The following is a 20,761-nucleotide window of genomic DNA, read 5'->3' as shown; positions in this document are numbered from 1 at the left end:
CAACCTTGTGATTACAGGGAGCCATGCCAGGCAAGTCTCTTCACGTTTCTGAGCAGTAGCACCAGATTTAGCATAAATATAGTGATCCCATAAGAGGAAAGAGTGAACCAGGATATTCCAGTCTGGACAAGAAACTGGAGCTCTCTATGTGTGGGGGAAGAAACAAAGAAATGTAGAAAGCTCCCATACAGCTGGACCATGGATGGTTCTATTTTCCTAAGGTCAAAGAACCACCCACCTGCCACCTTGCCCAAGTCGCTTACCTACCCACTCACACAAAAACACCAGCTAGAGCTCTTCAGCATCCTACATAACACTGGACAGGACTCCTCAGCAGCCTGTAGTCTTCACTATGACTGTCCTAAATGCTCTGCAAATAACATCTTGGGGAATTACACCCTAGGGCAACCACAAAGGCCTTAACATGCCTCTGATCCACAACCTTATAAAGTGGTGCAGCCGATTTGAAGGATAACTTAGCACTAAGACTAACAGTAAAGATGAAGATGCACATTTCCTGCCAGTTATCAATTCCACTTCTAGAAGTGCCCTTTGGGAAGCGGAAACAGGCTGATCACGACATCAGTAGTTTGAGACCAGCCTGACCAACATGGTGAAACTCCGTCTTTACTAAAAAATACAAAAATTAGCATATGGTGGCATATGCCTGTAATCCCAGCTTCTCAGGAGGCTGAAGCAGGAGAACAGCTTGAACCCAGGAGACAGAGGTTGCAGTGAACCGAGATCATGCCATTGCTCTCCAGCCTGGGTGACAGAGTGAGACTCTGTCTCAAAAAAAAATAAAATAAAAATTTTAAAAATAAAATAAATAAAAATAGAAGTGCTCTTGCACAGTACACAGATACGAGTGTTTAATGCAGAATTATCTGTAACAGCAAAGAGAAAAGAAAAGGAAAAATCTAGAACAACCTAAATATCCATCAATATAAGCATAGATAAATAAATGATGGTATAGTCACACAAAGAGCAGTTATTATGATGAATGAACCAGATCTAATTTATTAGCATAGATAAGTCTCAAAAATACAGTTAAGTAAAAAATAAAGTTGCTAAGGGTATATTTTACACCATGAGATGCCACTTACATACATTTAAGCATACAAGATAATGCATATCATTTATAAATGCGAAACAAAATTATGGAAAAGTGACCTACTTCCAGGAAATGGTTACCTCTGAGAAGGAGGATGGGATTTAGGGGAGACAGCTATAGCTGAATCTCTCACGTTTTGTTTCATTAAATATGTATCTGAAACAAATATGGCAAAATATTAAGAACTGCTTGAACCTAGCGATGGGAATATTGGGTGCCTATTACATTATTGCTTGCTTTTCTATGTTCGAAACATTTTCTAACTTTCAAAAAATGAATGTGAATTATCCCGCTTGAAGCATGCTACAAGCTCCTGCTTCCCTCACAAAAGATCAGTTGTCTGATTCTGTTAGATATGTCTTCTTCTTCGAGATGCAAATGGAAATTTATGATAAACAAAAGTTGGCAGTAAGGTCATCAACTCTCCTTGGCCAGCTGCTGACACGGAAACATCTGTGACCTTCAGCAGACCCCCTTCCATCCTGCTCTAGCCTTGGGAAACTGACCTGTGAGAACAACAGGATTATTGTCCTCTGGCTAAATTGGGTCTGGCAAGTTGGAAGCAGAGGCAGAGATGGCATGACAAGAAGAGAGAAAAGACAGGGTGTTTCTTCCCTGACTTCCTCCCTGCTGGCCAGCAGGTTAGAACTTGCTGTATTTCTCTACCTAGGGCCACAACTTCTAAGTGTAGGCCTCTCTTGGGTTCTCCTGTGGATCTCTCCAGAAACCAGTCATTCTCTTTCATCTTGCTTCTTCAGGCCTTGGGGTGAGCAACAGCTCCCTGCTGTTGCTAGACCCAGGTGTTTCAACATCCCTTGTTAGTTCCCCTTCATTATGACCACATCTTTATAAATGGTGCCCTCATTAAACTCTCCTTGCTTACCCCCACTTGAGTATGCCATGTGTTCCTACTGATACCCTGACATCACAAGTTAAGTATGTGGCATACTATGAGTACAAGTACTTCAAGAGACCAGAGAACGCTGCAGAGACAAAGCTCATACCTGAGCAAAACCTGGGAAGATGAGTAGAAGTTTGTCAGTTGGTCAAAGGGATATGGTGAGAGAAACGGCATAATCAGAGTGGCAAGACTGAGGGAAGAGCTTCAGGAAAGGCTTGTGTAGTAGGTTGACCAGATGAAACTGCCAATATTAGACTGTTTTTGACCTGAAAAAAAAAAAAAAGACAATTTCGTATGGTTCAACCTAATAATACAGTTCACACCAGGATGACCTTAAATGGGGAGGGAGCCTACAGGAACAGAAAGAATCAAAATGACCCTGTCCTTACAGGGTGGATATCAGAAAGAATAGAGATCACATTAATTTGAAGAAGGGAAGAATCTACTTTGCAGAGAGGGCTGGAATGTGTCTTCTATGTTTTATTTCTGTTCAAACAGAGCCACAGATCTGTTTCTGTTCCCCTTGTATCTGAATCTGCAATCTAGTTCCTACAAAGAAGGAAAATACATACAAATTTCCACATCTTGAGCCATAGTTCTTAAGAGTTAGACAGGTCCTTAATATTCTACACCCACTCTCATCTCAAAGATGAAACATAATGAGGCAGGGGTTAAGAGTCGTCTACTATCACACAACTGTGTGATCTTCCAGCTGGATATCTTGATAATGAAAGACTTATAAAGGGAATAAGTTTGGGAGAGCACCAGTGACAGAGTTCTGTGAGGAGTGGGTAAAGTTCAATTCCTGATAGAGAAGAATCAAAACCCAAAGGCAAAAACTGATAGAGGTAGAGGAAAGAGAAAGTTGCATGGAGAGAGAGAATGCTGAGGATAAATTAGCCTGGCTGGAAGAGCAAAGAATGCATATGAACGATTTTCTCCTATTAATCTTACCCTGGGACAAAAATTAATTTTTCCTCGACTTGTTAGGCTGATAAAATTTATTATCCTTAATGACAATAACTCTTCCCAGGTTTGGGAAGAATTAAAAGACGTATGATTTATTTTTCCAGAGATGATTTCCAGACCTCCAGCGCTGCTCCTCAAAACTAATATTTTGGCATTTAATAAGCCAGGGAAATTAAGCCATGTACTCAACATTAGGCAATTTAATACAAGATCCTAAGGAATATTTAAAGTTGGAGTTGTTTTGATCTCATAATTTCTTTTATCACAGTTGAGTTAAAACATACCTGGAACTAGATTTCCAGAAGCCTGTGTTCAGAGCGACTCACAGTTTGGTGACCTTAACTAACCATGTCCCAGGCTTTATCTGACAGACTAGCATAGCATATTGCCTGGGTTTTTTGAAGCACTGTTCAGAACATTACAAACAAGGATTATAGTAGAACTTTGGGAGTTGAGGGTCAAAAATAAGGTGAACTCTTACAGGATCACAGGGATGGTGGCTAAGTATTGCTCCAGGTTTGGGACCTTACCTACACACCCATCTTGGTGGCTGGCCATCATCCTCAATGTCAATCCCAAGAATAGTGATGCAGATTAAAGTCCTGCAGGAGCATATGACCTGCACATCTGTCTGTGAGCTCAGTGTGAACTGGCCTGCAGGAGCATATGACCTGCGCATCTGTCTGTGAGCTCAGTGTGAACTGGCCTGCAGGAGCACATGACCTGCGCATCTGTCTGTGAGCTCAGTGTGAACTGTCCTGCAGGAGCATATGACCTGCGCATCTGTCTGTGAGCTCAGTGTGAACTGTCCTGCAGGAGCATATGACCTGCGCATCTGTCTGTGAGCTCAGTGTGAACTGTCCTGCAGGAGCATATGACCTGCACATCTGTCTGTGAGCTCAGTGTGAACTGGCCTGCAGGAGCACATGACCTGCGCATCTGTCTGTGAGCTCAGTGTGAACTGGCCTGCAGGAGCATATGACCTGAGCATCTGTCTGTGAGCTCAGTGTGAACTGGCCTGCAGGAGCATATGACCTGCACATCTGTCTGTGAGCTCAGTATGAACTGGCCTGCAGGAGCACATGACCTGCACATCTGTCTGTGAGCTCAGTGTGAACTGGCCTGCAGGAGCATATGACCTGCGCATCTGTCTGTGAGCTCAGTGTGAACTGTCCTGCAGGAGCACATGACCTGCGCATCTGTCTGTGAGCTCAGTATGAACTGGCCTGCAGGAGCACATGACCTGCACATCTGTCTGTGAGCTCAGTGTGAACTGGCCTGCAGGAGCATATGACCTGCGCATCTGTCTGTGAGCTCAGTGTGAACTGTCCTGCAGGAGCACATGACCTGCGCATCTGTCTGTGAGCTCAGTGTGAACTGGCCTGCAGGAGCACATGACCTGCACATCTGTCTGTGAGCTCAGTATGAACTGGCCTGCAGGAGCACATGACCTGCACATCTGTCTGTGAGCTCAGTATGAACTGGCATGCGTCTTGTCATGTTTACAGACTCAAGGACTCAAATTTTTAAGGAAGTTATTGACTTGCTTATTTCAGAACTAAATCGTTCATTATCACCCCAACTCTAAGCCCTTAGGCATAACTGGCAAATGACCAAAAGTCAACAAAATGATCAAAGAATTGTCCCCTAGGAAGGACTCTGGCGATTATCTAGTTTTTAATGATCACTCTACAAATGAGAACACTGTGGTCCAGGGACAGTGAATAACTTGCCCAAGGTCTGGTAACTGATATGAACAGGATTGCACGTGGCTGCAAGTCTACCACTGACTAGCAATGACTCCCAGATCCTCCCACACAGAGTCCACTATCCCATGCTGCTGGAAAGTTCTTCTCTGTCCTCTTCTTTTATGTTAATCTCTCCCTTCCCCTTGTTCAGTTCTTTCTGTTTTATGACTTTGTATTTGTAGCCCTGAAAGAGATCTTATGCATCTCAACTGCTGTAATACAGGACACATTTATCCAAGGCCTACAAGGGCCAGACCTTGTGCACATGCTAAGCACTTAGTTAACATTTATTAAACTGGACTATATATGAGAAGCTATTCTAGCTTCAGAACATGGGAGAAGTGAGAATGTGGGGCAGAGCAATGGGAAATACGGCCATGGTAGTACACTGTTATGAAGTAAGTTGATCTCAAAAGTGGATTGTGGTACTGGTGATAGGAATGAAAATCATAAGGTTGTGAAAAGCATTTCAGAGTAAAATTGAATGAGGAAAGAAAAAAAGGGAGAAATGATAAGAACCTTTTATTTTGCACATTTCAAATGTGGGATACCAAGTGGACGTGCAATTGGAAAAGTTCAACAAACAGGGAAATGCACAGCCGGGACTCAGGCAGGAGGTCGAGGTCCAAAGTCTGTAGAGACAGGGTGGCTTAAACTATGGAGGCGGAGTTTCCCTTGCTGGAAGTTAGCATTACTTTCTGCTAAAACTCATCTACTGCTTTGGAATATTTTAACAAAGACTAACGAAGATAGTGTAAAAACTTTTTAAATAAAGAGGACAAGAACAGCCAGCCTCCTGGCCCTCTTGCTCAGAGTTCTTCCCATCCACCATTTCAAATGCTTCATCTCCTCCAGGAAGCCCTCTTGCTCTGGTAAGTTAAGAAACACTAGCTTACCTGACTCTTTTCCTAGATTTCGCCATATCAGTCATTCCCATGTTTCTATTAGTGGCATACGGAAGCACTTGATGATGATTTACTTCTTTTCGATTTGTATAAATGTATGGGATATGAGTATAATTTTGTTAAATGTACAGATTGCATATGGTGAAGTAAGGGCTTTTAGGGTATCCATCACCCAAATCATATACCTTGTCCCTATAAGCAATTTCTCATCAACCTTTTCCATCTCCTTATCCTCTGAGTCTCCACTGTCCATCATTCCACACTCTGTGTAGAGGTATACACACTATTTAGCTCCCACTTACAAGCAAGAACATGTATATTTGTCTTTCTGTATCTGACTCGTTTTACTTAAGATAATGGCCTCCAGTTCTATCCATGTTGCTACAAAAGACATAATTTCATTCTTTTTTATGGCTGAGTAGTATTTCACTGTGTGTGTGTGTGTGTGTGTGTGTGTGTGTGTGTGTGTGTAAAAGAAAATCATTTTCTTAAATCATCTGCTGATAGAAACTTAGGTTGATTCCACATCTTTGCTATTATGAATAGTGCTGTGATAAATATATGTGTGCAGGTACATTTTCATACAACATTTTTTTTCCTTTGAGTACATACTAGTGGGATTACTGGATCCAATAGTAGTTCTATTTCTAGTGCTTTAAAAAATCTCCATACTGTTTCCCATAGAGGTTGTACTAACTTACCTTCCCATGAACTACGTATAAGAGCTCCCTTTGCTCCACATCCTCACCATCATCTGTTATTTTTTGTCTGTTTCATAGTAGCCATTCTGACTGGTCTAATGTGATATCTCACTGTGGTTTTAATTTGCATTTCTCTGATGATTTGTGATATTGACCATTTTTCCATATGCCTTTTGGTCGTTTGCATGTCTTCTTCTGAAAAATGTCCATGGATGTTCTTTGACAACTTTTTAATGGGATTACTAGGGTTGTCATTGGGTAGAGTTTCTTGTCAACTTTGAATATTAGTCTCCTGTCAGATGTATAGAATGCATAGTTTGCAAATATTTTCTCCTGCTGTACAGCTTGTCGACTCCATTGATTATTTCTTTTGCTATGTAGAAGCTTTTTAGCTTAATTAAGTCTGATTTGTCTATTTTTTTTGTTGCCTGTGTTTTTGAGGTTTTAGTCATGAATTTTTTTGCCTAGACTAATGTCCAGAAGAGTTTTTCTCAGGTTTTCTTATTTTACTTTTATGATTTCAAGTTTTACATGTAAGTCTTTAATCCATCTTGAGTTGATTTTTGTACCTGGTGAGAGATAGAGGTTCAGGTTCATTCTTTTGTACATGGCAATTCCATTTTCCTAGCAAATTAATTGAAAGGGTGTCCTCTCTCCAGTGTATATTTATATCAACTTTGTCAAAGATCAGTTGGCTGTATGTAAATTGATTTCTGGGTACTCTATTCTTTGCTATTGACTGATTTGTCTATTTTTATACCAGCACCATGCTGTTTTGGTTACTACCCTGTAGTACAATTTGAAGTCAGGAAATGTGATGCCTCCAGCTTTGTTCTTTTTGCTTAAGATTGCTGTGGCTATTTGGGCTCTTTTTTGTTCCATATGAATTTTAGGATTTCTTTTTTTTTTTACTAATTTTGTGAAAATTTTTATGGTATTTTGATAGGGACTGAATTGAATCTTATGATTGCTTTGGGTAGTATGGTCATTTTAACAATATTAATTCTTCTGATCCATGAGCATGGGATGTTTCTCCATTTGTTTGTGTCAATATAATTTCCGTGTTTTATAGTTTTCCTTTTAGAGATCTTTTCACCTCCGTGGTTAAATATGTTCTTGGGGTTTGTGTGTGTGTGTGTAGCTGTTGTAAGTGGAATTGTCTTCTTGATTTGGTTCTCAGCCAAATCACTTTTTGTGTATAAAAACACTACTGATTTTTATACATTGTTTTGTATACTGAAACTACTGAATTTATTTATCAGATGCAAGAGCTTTCTGGTGGAGTCCTCAGGCTTTTCTAGATGTAAGACCATATCAATGATAATTTTTATGATAATGGTGGTGGTTACATCATCCATCAGAATATCTACTGTCTGTAAATTGTCCATGTGTCCATTACTGACTCCTTCCTCAACCACCTCCACCAGCCCCAGCCCCCAGCACCCTTCTCCTTCAGACTCCATGAAAGTCTCTTACTTACCCACAGCCCTGACAAGTTCTGCAAAAGTTGAGTTTTATAAAACAAAACTCAAAAACCCAATTTATGTCACAATGGAAAAACCTGCTTAAAATAGACTTTCGCTTTGTAATATTTTGCATATGTTAAAACTACTCCCTAGATGAGCAGACATCTCTATTTGATAAACCTCTAACTCAATTTCATTTTCAACTATTTGTAAAATTTCCATTGGAACATGGAACAATGACTGGTAGTGATCATGATTTAAATAGAAGCAAGGAAATTGGATAAAAACAGTAGATCGCTAAGACCACCCAAGTGGGAAAGCCAAACCACAGAGGAGCAGGAAACTCCAGGGACACAGCCCTCTGGGAAAATCTTCAGCATTCTCTTTCCCAGAGCAAACATGTAGTCACATGGTGGTTTACCTTATCATAAAAGTGGTGCCCAGCCCAGGCACTGGAATGACAGAGGCTTTGCTATTACGTATACTACACCCAAACAGCACCACAGTTTACCACAACCAACCATCAGTATGCTGGAACTCATCACATATGGTCTTTTAGATTACCCAAACCTGCAATAACTTCACCAAAGTCAATATCCCATTACTGGCAAGAGAATAGCGAAGGCCTTATGGGGATGAACTTGAAATCTGAAATTCTCATGACCTATACATAACTTGAGCAGATCTCCTACTAGGAATTTCCTATTTTATCTATCTCACCTTCTGTATAAAAGACTGAAACAAACTACTTCAGCCATTCCTTGGCTTAGAGCGTATGTGAAGATACAGAGAATTCCCTGCAGTACATTTCCCACTATCGCAGCTAACAAGAGCATCTTGTCTCCTAAGGCAGCCCCTCCAGGAAAAGCCCAAATCAGAGCCCACCCCACCCAGTAATGGGAACTTTGCTGACAAATGTTTCTCATCTGAACCCAATCAGTTTATAGAGTATTACACAGAGCTACGAATGTATTCCATATGCGTTCCATCTCTGAAATTCTGAGGCCTCAGCTTCAAACCAAAATCATATTACTATTATTATTGTTGTTATTTAACATCTGTTCTTTTACACCAGTACAAAGCGCAGCACAAACATTTCATTAGTGCCTTATCATCTGGGGCCCAGTCCCTGTTCACTGCAGACACTATTTAATAGAGATGATTTGGAGAAATGCACTGGCATTGCCGTAGCTTTGTTATCGTTCCTCTAACCAACCCTTGCACCCACCCTTACCATCCAAAGGAAGGGAGCGACAGGAGGTCCACGTGAGATTTTGTCAACAGAGCTAACCTTCTGCATAACAGCAGCAGTAAAACAGAGAGAGCCCTATCCTACGGAATGGAAGGCTGTAGGAATCTGTGGTGCTCACACCTTCCAAGCCCTTAGGAGGAATGAGGACAGGAAGACACACCAGAATGCTCTTGTTCTCCCCAGGGAGAATGTTTGCAAGTTAGAGAAAATGATGGTCTGTGAGTCTGCCTGTTGGAGAACTTCCCAAGAAGAAGATGATCAACTAGGTGATTTCTGGGAGTGCAGTGGTCCACTTAAGGCATGATGCTCAACCATTTCTAAAATTCCAGAGAAGTCGCACCTTCCCGCCTCCACCCATACTCTGGCGTACCCAGGCCACATTCATAGGCCCAAGAGTGTCCTTGAGCATTTCAGATTTGACAATAACCTAGGAAAAAGGACACGGAAGATAAATTGTCTGCCCATAAAAATGATGTGTAACATCATTCAGAGCTCAGAAGAAAGATCATACTTTGGGACAAGCCCTCCCCAACGAACACCTGCTTTCATCATTCAAGCTCAGTGTGGCTCAGAATCAACGGTGGAGGCTGGTGTTCTGGAGGCATGCCAGGGTGTACACCGCTTAAATATTATCGGCTTTCCTGATGCACTAAAAAAAAAAGTGAACATATAGACTTTTCTCAGTCGTCGACTCCCATAAATTTTTGTTCCGCCCTCAGTGCCTGTTACCACTTGCCTGTTAGCCAGAACTAACATAAGACAAAATAATGAATGAGTAGAAACTAATGAAAAAGACTCAGAAATCAGCATGCATGTGTTGTGGCTTTTTGGGGCCCCAGGCTGCTTGCGGTTTAATAATGTATACACAGAATAGAATCACTTGTTTGCTAGGGAAATTGTTCCTGGCTCTTCGGAGGAAAATTGATAGGTCATATTTTATGGTATTCTGAAAAACCCTCTTGACTTTCAAGGCCTCAGCCCCCTGCCTGGGTAGAGTTGGTAGAGGGCACAGGACTTTGAGCTTAGTCTGGTTCCCACCCTTGAGCAAATTCTTTAACTAGATCTCTCCAAGTTTCAGTTTCCACTTCTGTAAAATGGAAATGATATCAGGTCCACCCTGGAGAACGTTCTGAGGACAGAATGTAATCACGTGTGCAATTTGCCTGGTGTAAGCTAAGTGCTCAGCAAAGGGTAGTGATTCATTATCACAAGGACTAAATGAACAGACATTTTGAACATGTCCAGCCCAATTCCTTAAGCCTGCAAGGCGATCCAGAAATACCACGCCTTTCCCTTCCCTGCAGTCACTTTCCGAATTCAGCTTCCCAGGTGGCTGTTACTACCAACTCCATCCTCAGACTTCCCTGAGCTCCAGAAAGACGCTTCTGTACCCACTTAATACCACTTAGCTCCAGGGCTTCAGTGCCATGTGTGACCACCTGCCCACAACCACCAGCTGACAGGAAGCCGAGGCTGAGGCAAAAATGAAGCTGGTGAGGGAAGGAGGTGTCCACACATCTACAACCCAGGCGGGTCTTCTGCTCACACATGGCATCCACCTAGGCCCACGGTCATCCTCTCTCAGCTTTGCCTGCACCAAGCCCAGGAGTTTTAATCAAATGCAAAAAAAAAAAAAAAAAAAAGTAAATAGCTCTCCCTAAACAAAGAACAAGTCATCTCCATCCAGAAAGAGGTAACCCTTGGGAAGACAGGGCCTGGGCGCTGCTCATGAGGTGTTGATCACTTGGCAGGAGGACCTGGATTTAAAAGCCTCCTCTGGAGAGAAGAAAAGCTGGCAAGGCAGGAGTGCTGGCCCCAAAGTGGCTCCAATTTTGACTTTCTTAAGGTGAATCTAACTGTTTAAACAAGATTAAACAAGCATGGAATTTGAGAAGGAGAAGGAAGAAATTTAAAAAAAAAAAAAAAAAAGTAAGGGAATTTTTCCCCTAAAGACCCAAAACAAACCGAAACTGTAAGAATAGCTTTAAGTTAGTCAGGAGAGAAAAACAATCTCCAAGGCTGAAAGTATTCAAGGTGAATTAGCTTCCTCAGTTCAATACGATAGAGAGGAATTATGAAAAAGCGATGAGCCCGGAGTCCTCACCTTCAATTTGCTTTAGAGAAAAGAAATGCATAGAAATTTCCCAGGTCTAATGTGTTTCTACTGAGAACACTAGCATTGGCCACTTCATGAGTTTTTAAACAAGCAAAACCATGAGCTCAATTAAAGCCCCAAGGACCTCACAATAGACCCACATGAGGGATTTGAGGTCAGCCTTTTGATTGATACAGTCCTTAATTCAGTCATTCCACAAACATTTTGTGGACATCTAGTCTGTACCAGGTACCACGCCAGGCATGGGAGCTACAACCAGGAAGCGGGTAGAAATGACGCCTTTCTTCGAGGAGCCTGCAGACTGATCGTGCAGGAAGCTTATACACCTGCCATACTGAGCTGTGAAAACAGGGAGGATACATTCTTTGTTTTTCCCAGAGGAGTCACCAAGCTAAGGGACTGCTTCAGAAGAGAGGTGACATTTGCCCTGGATCTTAAAGAAGGAGTAGGAGTTCTTCAGGAAGAGTAGAATCAGGAGATTTTAAAGTGAAGCATAGACATGTCCCCAGGCATACTATGTGCTGGGGACCTAGTGGAGAAGAAGATAGCTGTGCCCAGATTGCTAAAGCCTTATCAGCCATTCTCCAGAGCTCCAATGTCCTATGGTTATCAGAGCATTTCAGAAAACAGAATGACATCATAAAGAGAGCACTGGATCAAGAGCCAACAAACCATGGGGTCTGCCCATCCCTAGCTATGTAGCCTTGGGCAAGGAACTGTCCCTCTTGGGGCCCCAATTTCCAACTCTGTCAAATGAGATAATTGAGCTAAATGACTTTTTTTTTAATTCCACAAGAGTGAAGTGAAACAATTTGGGGATAAAACCTTGGTTTAGAAACAGATTGTGAGGCTCTCTGCTTGGGAAGGTTCCCCATGCCCCTGGGCCGTTAGCTGGATCATGGGAAACCATAAATGTGCATTCACATGTGTACACACTCAATCGCACCCCTCCAATCCATCCTCCATTCGCTCACCAAAAAGGAATAGGATTAAAATGCTTCAGGAATCCAAAGCCCCTGTAGGATAAAGCTGAAGCTTCTTAGCATGGAAGACAAAGCCCTTCACAGCTCTGCAGTCTCATGTCATACAACTTCATAACCAGACCTTCAGGCTCCAGCCAGACCACCCCTCCCTGGCCTCGACTCCCCTAATACATTATTTGGCCTCACATATCTTCTCCTGGGCCCATGGTGCTTTGTCTGCCTGGAGTGCTTTTTTCCTATCCTTGCTCTTGGTAGGTCTCATTGGTAGGCCTCATTCACTCATTCAATCTTACTCAAGAACTGCTTCCACAGCAAAGCTGTCCTCACCTCCCATAGCCTCCTCCTTGTGCATATTTCTATCCATGCTGGGACACTGGATTGTAATCACTGGCTTCTACAGTCCTCTCTTCCACAGGTGATGAATGCCTCAAGAATAAGAGCTACATCTCAGTGACACTTGTATCCCCAGCTCCTAGGGCTGGAGACATAGAATGCCTAGACCTCTATGTACCTGGCCATGGAATGTCTCCAGCAGATGTTTGTTAAACTAACCACCTGCATTTTTATTTAACTGTTCTGATTGTGTGCACGACACTGCAAGATGTTTTGGTGGGAACTGGAGTCCCCTAGAGCTAATTAGCTGCCGGGAAAGAACCGTTCACCGTAGGCTGGGGACCCATCGTCTCCTTGTGTATTCCCAGCTTTTCATAAAAGCCACTTCAGACTGTGGGATAGGCAAGTAAGGTGGGCCACTCAGACTTGCCCAACAACGTTTTGCTTTCATGAAGTCACAGAACCTCAGAATCAAAAGGGATCCTAGAATCCATCACAGCCTTCCACCTGGGGCAGAACATCCCTTGCAGGTGCTCATCTAAACTCGGTAGATCTCACCACATCCTGGTGAGGAAGCCTGCCTTGCTCTGGACTGGTTATTAGAAAACGCTTCCTCATTTAACCCATATAATCCCAGAGCTCCTTCTATTCCTGTCTCAATAAAATCTCATTCAAATAAGAGTCTAACAACCCGGAGTAGGTGAAAATGCAATTAAAAACACACTGGGCTTTCTCAAAAATGACTAAAAAGCAATCATCCTCTTACAATCCTCTTTCCTTATATTTCTCTTTGGATCTCCTACACAGTAGAGAGGCTCCCAAAACTCTCCCTCTATTGACGGTTCCCAAGCAAGCCCGCAAGCAGGCTGCAGCCTTTCTCCACAAGGGCCCCACCCCCATCCTGCACAAGTAACGGTGGTGAGTGCTCCAGCCTCTCTTGCTTTTTAATTTTCTGTCGTTTCCTCTTACTCCATTCCCCAGATCCTGCTCTACAGAAGGAATCCCAGGAGCATCTTTAGTATTGACAACACGTATTTTTTTAATTCTTCATAACATGTTGCTGGAAATAGAAGCATCTGCATGTCGGGAAGCTGTCATACTTCTCTGACATCTTTTTCTTCTTCAGTCCACAGCACCCCCATTTCTTCCTCTGACCCCCAATGGCACAGCTCCCAGACCCAGCACGCTGCTGTTCCATTCCTTTTGATACCACCCTTGAATAATTCCCACAGTCTTCAAAAAGAGATGCTCAATTATTGCGGATAATAGTAATTATCCGCAATAATTCAAGTGTGGTTTCACAACACACAAGACTGTGGAACTCCATGAAAAAGAAGCTTTATGAATGAAGCTGAAAAATGCATTATTATACCATATTTTCTTTAAAAAAAAAAAAAAAAAGTACAACTCTGTTCAAATCCGGGCAGTAACTTCCCAAGGGGCCACTGTGTGGGGAGATCCGGGGGGCTCTAGGGCAAAACCATCCCTCCCATCAAAAAATGTCCACCACCAGAACACATCACGGTTCCGTGTCACTCAAAGGCATTAAAAGCAACAGGTAAGTCGCACTGTGTCAACAGGGGGAAGAGACCCTGGGAGACGGACATTGATTGGTGTCTCAGCTGAAGTTATTTCAGGTAACTATTGGCTACCGCTAAAGGAGGCAGGAAAAGTTCTGAATCTGCCATGGGTGAAGGTTGTGCACCTCCAGGGGGAGCGTGAGCGGAGGTGAGGGGAAGACAGCGAAAGAAACAGAGGGTCCATGTGAAGAGAATGATGGCGCCTGGTAAGGGGACTGGCCTGAGCAAAAGGGCGTCTGTGCAGCTTGGCTCAGGCTGCGGCAACTGGAGCGTGGCTGGTTTCACAAGGCTCCTAGGTGGAGCCACGCTGCTCACGGCCTCCAGTGAAGCACACGACCAGAGTGCCCTCTAGCGGGGGGAACGAGCGCTCGCCACCCCTGATCAGCACGGACTTGAATTTTCCATGACCCTGCTTCAATCATTCAGTCAACAAGCATTGGTTGAGTTCCCACTATGTGCTAAACACTATGATGAACGCCAGGGGGACGTGTGAATCGTCATGATCACCACTCCCAAGAGGGATTGGCCAGACTGGGGGTGGGACAAGTGTGTGTGCCAGGAATGCAGGCTTGCAAAGGCAAAAGGGCTGGATGGGCCAGGAAGGTCTTCCCAAGAGAGCTGACCCTCGCGCTGAGGAGATGTTTGCTGGACAGACAAGTGGGCAATGGGTATTAGCACAAATTAGAGATGTTCTGGACCCACCTGGGGAGAGAGAAGGTGGGGGGTCATGGCCAGAAAGGAAGCTGGAGAGGGGTGGATAGGGGGACATCATGGAGAGCCTGGCTTTCATTCTAAAGAGGACGGGAAGCCACAGAAGCATCAATCAATTTTACAGATTTATAAAAGGATCACTCTGGGGAGCAGCAGCTGAACTGCAGGGAAGCAAAACAGACGGCAAGTTTAAAAACGAGGGCCTAAATTAGGATCAAGATGAGGGAGTGGCAAGGGGGAAGAGATGCAAAGGAGAGAAGGTCGACAGGACTAGCGCAGATTGGGTGTGGAGGGTAAAGGAGACCTGCTCATGGAGAGGGGTCTCAACTGACTCCCAGCTCCAGCTTGGCGGGCTAGCTTGATGGTGGTGTCTTTCGTCAAGCCCAGAGTGAAAGGCAAGGAGCAAGTTAAGAAGAGAGATGGTGAGTTCAGTTCCGAACATGCAGAATCAGGTGTGCCTCAAGAGGAAATTCTGGGAGGTAACTGGTCATTGAGTGTTTACTCTGAAGCACCGGGAACTGATCTGGGGGTTGGCAGTGATCTATGGCATTGGAAGGGAAAAGCTCTCTCAAGGTAAGCAGTCAACATGAAGAGAGAAAAGAGCTGAGGACAGACCCCAAGGGAAAGCGAACGTTTAACAGGCAGTCAGAGAAAGAGCAGCCCCCTTGGAGCCTACGGAGGTAGAGGTGGAGAGAGAACAAGGAAAGAGCTGAAGCCAGAAAAGAGTGAGCTGCCAGAAGAAGGGTGTGACCAACCTCACGAAATGGCTACCAAGACAAGGTCTTGCAGCAGGTTGAAGAGCTAATGGGCATGGGAGACGGAGTTGGTTCTTGCCGACGTGCAGCTTTGTAATCTCTTCCATTTGGATTCTTAAAATGTTAGTTTTGTTTCCCTCTACCACTCTGCGTCCAGGACACTCGGTTAAATGATTTCTTGGGGGATCCAAGCCCTTGCTTTGGTAACAGCTGTCACAAGACTGTGAGAAGGATTCAATAGGATCATTGAGGTAAAGCACCTAGAAAATTGCCCAGCACATAGCAGGCATGAAAGCTAGCTTCCTCCCCCACTGAAACAACCCACTAAGGAAAGCAAATTCAATAGAATACAGACCCCCGTTAGATTAGCTGGTGTCTAGGCTGGCCACATCGTGGCTTCCCCCACTGAACCAGGTAACCAAGAATGGTGTCGGCCCAGTACATAAACTCCACCAACTGGGCACGGTGGTCAGGTGGTTCACGGGTTTGCTGGGGATCTGAAATTGGATCCTGATATTAAGATTCGTTACAAACCTTAATGACTCATTACAACAATACGGTAAAGGTGGGTACCATTATTCCCTATTTACAGGTGAGGATGCTAGACTTACAGAGGCTCTTTAACTAGCTCATTGTCACACATTCTGTCTTGGAAAATGGGGTCCCTTTTTAAACTGTGTCATCTTCAGGGTGTTCCTTTGGAAGATTTAGGATCAGAGGGGAATGTGCACACATGCACACACACACACACAGTACTGGATGGCAGCCAGTCTGAGTCAAAGCCCTGTTTGTTCTCAGCCCTGCAGTTAGCTCATTATCTCATGCTTACTAAGCTTCTCTCGTTGTTCAGTGCCTCAGTTTCTCTAATGAGACAGAGTAGTCCTGTGCTCCTTCACTTCCTTCTAGGGAATGGCCCTGATGAGATCACGTCTGGGCTGCAGGATCCATGGAAATAGGTGAAGCCAGGAAGTGATCCTGAGCTGTTTGTTTTGGACAGGGGCAAAACCATACTCTGTCCTCACTTTAAGTGGATGTGCACAATCGGAAGTCCCAGACCAATGTTACAATACCTAATGATCAATTATTTCTGGGGCCTAGAACAATTAGGAATCTGGAGGTTTCAACAATTTTCCATAATGAGAAGCAAGTAAATAAAAGCTATGTAATGATAAACCTTCGAACCAAAAGGTGCTAGGCTGAGTCTAAAGTAAAATGGTGTGAGGTCTGTAAATTGTACAGATTTGGGGATCTGGTTTCTTTACCCTGCCCACATTCCTAACCTTATCTCTCCCTCTGATTTTAAACTAGCCCCATTTCCAACTTCCAAATCCAAACAAAGAAGCTGAGGACAACTTTATTGGATACAGTATAAAGAAATCTCTACAGGACTCCTCCAAATCATCTCACACCTGAAGGTTATCAGTCCTCCATTTCCTTCATTACCCCCACCAGGTCCCCCTTTTTTCTCTCCCACACTTCCTTTCTGTCTCTTACCCCCTTCTTCCTGATGTCTACACACACACACACACACACACACACACACACACACACACACACACACCTCTAGCCATTCCAAGCTGTCAAGAGGAGCAAACCATCCTGAAGGTATCTTGCCCCTGCAGCCTGCAGACACTCATGTGTCTGGAATATTCTCTGGCCATCTCTTCACCAAGCCCATTCTGCCCTCCTGTCTACCTGCTCCTGAAAACCCACTTCCTCTGGAAGGTCTTCTTAGATTAATTAGATAAAAGCAGCTTCCCCAACCCCACCTGCCTCGACCTATATCCTTAAAGCTGTTCCCACAAACCACCTTCCTATCTCAATTATTCTCTCATCACTTTTTCTAACCTCCAAAATGCACGTAACCTTTGTGTGTAACTGATGTTTATTTTCTGCTGGCCAGTTATGTAACTTTCTGATGCTTGTTCACCATGTTCATGTGTGTCCCAGACTTATCTAACATCAGCATCGAAGGAGAATGAGTTCTCTGGCAACGCCAAACAGGCATTAATAAGGAATTTGTAAGGATGAGAACAACGATGATCACATTCTACAATTATGCGTTGAGCTCCTCCTATTTGCTCAGCCGTGTGCTATCTTTGGTTTGCAGATATGAGAGACCCACTAAAAATCTATGGAGCACAGTCCTTAGAAGAAGAAAATGTTATCAATTTCTCTGTGAACACAATTCAGAGTTTACAAAGCTTTCTCTAACGCTGGCATCTGACCTTCATTTCTGAAAGATGAGTTCACCGTTGTTGCTTCAATGGCCAATTTATCTTACAGAAAGGAAGGTCAGATGCCAAGGTCATCATTCCCATTTTACAGGTGAGGAAACAGAAGTGTGGGAACATTCGTGGCTTGTCGAAGTTTACACAGCACCAAGTGTCGGAGCAGGGACTCCTGAATATGCATCCAGGGTCCCGGGAAGCAAAGAAAGCAAGACACCCCCAGACACAAACACGAGCCTCTAAGGGAAGTAAGCAAAACCATAGGTGATGGGTGCGAAAAGGATACGTGTAGATGACACACGTTACAGGCATTCAAAGAATCACGAGGAAGTGTCAGCCACGCCGGAGAGTCTCAGGCAGACAAAAGATAAACACTGCCCAGAAACAGCCTTTGGGGACAGCACACAGTTACTGCCCTTTGGGCCAATATCCTTTACTCTGAAACAGCCTCATGCTGCCTCATGTTGGGCACAGAAAACAACATCAGCATTCTCCAGTGAATCATTTTCTGGGCACCAGTATTAGGAAATAGTTTGACTTTAAATGGCATCCACATCCTGAAGGAAACTAAAAGCAGCACTCTCTACTGCCACGACCCACGAATTCTTCCAACTGCACTCTCCAGGAAGGGTAGGCAGCGCTTTCCTCCCTGATTCCCCCAACTCGGAGCTCTCCCCACCACCCCTCCCGCCATGCTTGCTCCACACTCACGGGACTTCTAGGTTGCAGTGGAGTCTGTAGATACAGTTACACTGAGATACTCACATGTGCGCCTGTGCCTGGGGATGTTCACTGACTTTCATTCTCCAGGTCTCTAAGAAATGACTGAGGCTAGCACAGATTCTGTTTGCATGAGACTGAGACTAACCAATCTTTCCTCTTGTCGTGGGGATTTCTTGAAGGATGCAAGGACCTGGGTACCCAGAGAAAGCCAAAGGGCCTGGCTTTGGGGGGGTGGGAGCAGCACGTGGAGGCTGGCTCTGGATCTGCAGCAGACCTCAGGCCCCTCAATAGTGGGACTTCATACATTTCCACCTAATGTTCCGTCATTGACATGATAACGATTTTTTCTGTGCCTTCCTTACCACTGAATGGCTCTCGGATTCCCCATACTGTCTGTCGATCTTCCCCACCTCATAGCTCCTGCTCCTCCGTGTGCCCATCCTGGTCACACTCCCACCAATGTCGTGATCTTGCAGCACCAGTCCCAGTGCTGTCCATTCGCTCAGTGTCTTCTGGTTCAGGGATCTTAGTGGGGAATCTGGCTTGGCCAGGCTCCTCTTTTCAAACAAGCCGTGCCACTGGCAAGCCTGTGGATTACTGGCACTTGGGCAGATGCCCTGACTGATCCAGGGCCAGTCTTGGGCAAAAATAAAAGCTTTGGGCTGTGTTTCAGAGCTAGGAGCTGTGAGTGGTAAGTTGGGAAGATCAGACAATGACTGCCATGTCCCTGCACTCAGGTGTATGTCTCCTTTTCCCTTCCACTGGTGACTTCAGGTTAGGTCCTTTTACTTCACACCTGGGATTCCAAAATAGCCTTCAGCTGAATCCCCGCTTCCCACTCTGAGCCTATTTAAACGCTATTTTTGCTAAAGAACTCCTTCTCTCTGTCTTTACATTATTCTCTGGTGCTCCCATTTGTCTATTTCCATTGTCTAGTTGACCCATTAACTAGACTACAAAATTCTCAGGGCGAGGAAAGATCTCACCTTTCCTGTATATGACAAAGCACGGAGGATAATATTTCCTGCAGGCCAGAAGCATGAACGAACACATTAATTTAGTGAGGAAAAAAAGACTGACCGACTGACCCTCACTCTTTAAAAGAAAGACAGCCCTGCAGATCCCTGGGCAAATGGCCACCTGCCCACTCTGGCCATGCTCCTCTGCCCCGGCCTTCCCTCAGGGATGCAAAAGTCTGCATCAGGGTCCAGCGCTCTAATTTCCCAGGGCATTCACACCATGGACGTCTGAGCCCTCAGCTACCCCAGACGCCTAGGCCAGGTAGGTCCTGGGAAAAGCCTTCTAGGTAATGCTACCACATGGAAAATTGAGCCGTCTGGGCTCAAGCCAAGCCCAGAACAAAGGGGCTCGGGAACCCATGATGAAAGAATGCTTAGGAAGGGGTGGGAGGGAGGGTCATTCAGGAAAGCCTTCCACTAAATCCACAAACCGATCTCCTGTCCTAGGTCTGGTCTTTTCACTACTGCCAGCTGTGTGTCCTTGGGCAGCCTCTCATCAACTGTGGCCACTTACTTCATTACTTCTTCCCACCTCCCGGAGGCACTTCAAAAGTCAAATGCGATCATAAATGTAAAACGGTGTTGATATCCTCATCCTCGTCATTACGAGGCAGGTGCCGCTCAGAATGCCTCAGGGTTTGCCAACCAGCACAGACACGCCCAGATACACAGGGTGGAAACGCAGGCAGTGGGGAGAAATTCAGACCAGGCAAAACACTCTTGTGGTGTATGTATCATGTATCAGATGGAGCTAAGTGGCTGTTTATTTTTCAGTGCAGGGTTGTTTCCAGTGTGGAGTCCATACCCTCAGCCCACAACTGACTTGAAATGGAGAGGAGGGAATAATAAGAGTCCTCATAGCTCCAGGTGCTGTGTCATGTTTTCCTCACAGCAGTCCTGCAAAGTTGACGTTATTATCTTCTCTCTTTTTTGCAAAGAAGGAAACCGGGTATGTGGGAAAACTGAGACTTGAACCCGGGTCTCACGGACTGCACGGCCAACAACTGTCCACTACAGGCAGTTTCCCCTCAAATCTCAGGTCAGGAACCTTAGAGGTTATCCAGGGCAACCACCCTTCAAAGCAGTCGGTGAAAATTCCGCCTGGCGTCCCCAGTGATGGGCAGCTCGCTGTCTCCCACAGCCGCACAGAACACGTTTGGACGTCTGAAACCATTAGAAAGGTGGCTGTTCACTAGCGCTGCAGAGGAGCCACATTACTTCCCGCGGAAGTGCAGCTGTTGTGACCCTCCTCAG

General features: G+C 44.6%; 1 long non-coding RNA gene across 1 annotated transcript in view; it reads right to left on the bottom strand.

Annotated features, from left to right (window-relative positions):
* Positions 1 to 7,667, bottom strand: part of LOC118143101 (uncharacterized) — a 74,509-nt gene extending 66,842 nt beyond the window's left edge. The window contains exons 1-2 of the long non-coding RNA XR_013520357.1: positions 3,515 to 7,667; positions 2,119 to 2,281 (exon numbers count right to left, since the gene is read on the bottom strand). This is a non-coding gene — a long non-coding RNA (uncharacterized LOC118143101). The remainder of the gene's footprint in view (positions 1 to 2,118; positions 2,282 to 3,514) is intronic.
* Between the last annotated feature and the right edge of the window lie 13,094 nt (positions 7,668 to 20,761).

This window comes from Callithrix jacchus, chromosome 7 (genome assembly GCF_049354715.1).
Source record: "Callithrix jacchus isolate 240 chromosome 7, calJac240_pri, whole genome shotgun sequence".
Taxonomy (NCBI): Eukaryota; Metazoa; Chordata; class Mammalia; order Primates; family Cebidae; genus Callithrix; species Callithrix jacchus.
Note: the sequence above shows the minus strand (reverse complement) of the source record. Positions and strands in the feature narration are given on the sequence as shown.